Raw genomic sequence first — 2,500 nt, 5'->3', positions numbered from 1 at the left:
CGCCTTAACCTAACCTATATTGCGCCTTAACCTAACCTATATTGCGCCTTAACCTAACCTAAATTGCGCCTTAACCTAACCTACATTGCGCCTTAACCTAACCTACATTGCGCCTTAACCTAACCTACATTGCGCCTTAACCTAACCTATATTGCGCCTTAACCTAACCTATGTTGCGCCTTAACCTAACCTATGTTGCGCCTTAACCTAACCTATGTTGCGCCTTAACCTAACCTATGTTGCGCCTTAACCTAACCTATGTTGCGCCTTAACCTAACCTATGTTGCGCCTTAACCTAACCTATGTTGCGCCGTAACCTAACCTATGTTGCGCCGTAACCTAACCTATGTTGCGCCTTAACCTAACCTATGTTGCGCCTTAACCTAACCTATGTTGCGCCTTAACCTAACCTATGTTGCGCCGTAACCTAACCTATGTTGCGCCGTAACCTAACCTATGTTGCGCCGTAACCTAACCTATGTTGCGCCGTAACCTAACCTATGTTGCGCCGTAACCTAACCTATGTTGCGCCGTAACCTAACCTATGTTGCGCCGTAACCTAACCTATGTTGCGCCGTAACCTAACCTATGTTGCGCCGTAACCTAACCTATGTTGCGCCGTAACCTAACCTATGTTGCGCCGTAACCTAACCTATGTTGCGCCGTAACCTAACCTATGTTGCGCCGTAACCTAACCTATGTTGCGCCGTAACCTAACCTATGTTGCGCCGTAACCTAACCTATGTTGCGCCGTAACCTAACCTATGTTGCGCCGTAACCTAACCTATGTTGCGCCGTAACCTAACCTATGTTGCGCCGTAACCTAACCTATATCGTATCTTAACCTAACCTATATCGTATCTTAACCTAACCTATATCGTATCTTAACCTAACCTATATCGTATCTTAACCTAACCTATATCGTATCTTAACCTAACCTATATCGTATCTTAACCTAACCTATATCGTACCTTAACCTAACCTATATTGCCCCTTAACGTAACCCATATTGCGCTGTAACCCAACACACGTTGGGCCTTAACCCAACACACGTTGGGCCTTAACCCAACACACGTTGGGCCTTAACCCAACACACGTTGGGCCTTAACCCAACACACGTTGGGCCTTAACCCAACACACGTTGGGCCTTAACCCAACACACGTTGGGCCTTAACCCAACACACGTTGGGCCTTAACCCAACACACGTTGGGCCTTAACCCAACACACGTTGGGCCTTAACCCAACACACGTTGGGCCTTAACCCAACACACGTTGGGCCTTAACCCAACACACGTTGGGCCTTAACCCAACACACGTTGGGCCTTAACCTGCTCTGTAATTGTCATACGACGCGTTAAATTAGTGTAGTGTTGCCTAACTGCAACCCCCGCAATATAGTTTGCTACTCGCACTGCCCGGTCCCCAGTGTATCGCTTCATGTTAAACACCTTGCAGCTATACACTGTAATGTGGATGGCAGCAGGACGTACATGCTCAATGCCCTTTGCAGTTGTTCATTGGCATTCGCAGTTGTTCATTGGCATTCGCATGGCGAAGCACTTAGCCTACGCTGTGGTATGGCCTGTGTCAACTGTCCGCTGATATTGTACGTCCAAATCACACACTGTACTGCACATTGGTCCTCATGTACTGAATGATACATCGTGGTACATGTGACCGTACAACGACTGCGCCAACAACGGCGAACCATGCGGTCCAAATGTTGTGCACGCAGCTACGTGTCGTCTCCCTATAAGAGCTGGATTGCAGTGTGGTATGCCCTGGATGGCGATCAGCATGAGCCGTCTGTTGATGTAGTGGCGCGTGTTGTCAGACGTTGTCGTCTCTTCTCACACACCGTGATAGCATGGTGCACTGCGTTCCACATCTGCGACATGCGACAGAGGCCGGTTGACAGTCGTTCGCGCAATGGACATCGCATACGTACGGGGGCCACCTTCCACGTGTTTGCGAAGCGTGCACATGTTGTTGCGTGTATGTGGGCAGACATAGTGTGTCGTGACACCTGACACAGGCATGCAACAATCGTTGAATTTGCAAATGGCGATGGACGCCTACGTTTGCTGGTGACGTTACGCAAATGAACAACTGGTAAACCGTTGTGGTGCGGTTGTTCTCGCTAGAGGTGAATCAGTGATGGCGACGATCGGTTGAGCTACCAACCGGTTGTTTCAGCGATACCCACCATGCCCACGAACGTGAATGGCATGTGGGTGTGAAGCGATACGCGGCGGTGGCTGGGTGGGACCGGCCCCGGCCGGTGAGGGGGGGCCTCCCGGCGTGCTGGCCGCGCGGTGCGTGGGCGCACGCGCTACAGCCGGCTGGTGGGGGCGGCCACTGGCAGGCGCGCCGGCCGACGGAGGCGGCAGGCGGCGCAGCTGCGCGCCGGCGCACCCTGCACGCGGCGCCGTGCGGCCAAAGTAGGTCCTCGCGGGCCCGGTGCGAAGCGCGGTGGACATCTGCAGTGTGCTGGTCCGA

This window comes from Schistocerca serialis, unplaced genomic scaffold (assembly GCF_023864345.2).
Source record: "Schistocerca serialis cubense isolate TAMUIC-IGC-003099 unplaced genomic scaffold, iqSchSeri2.2 HiC_scaffold_659, whole genome shotgun sequence".
Classification (NCBI taxonomy): Eukaryota; Metazoa; Arthropoda; class Insecta; order Orthoptera; family Acrididae; genus Schistocerca; species Schistocerca serialis.
The sequence above is the reverse complement of the archived record's forward strand: the minus strand, read 5'-3'. Positions refer to the sequence as shown.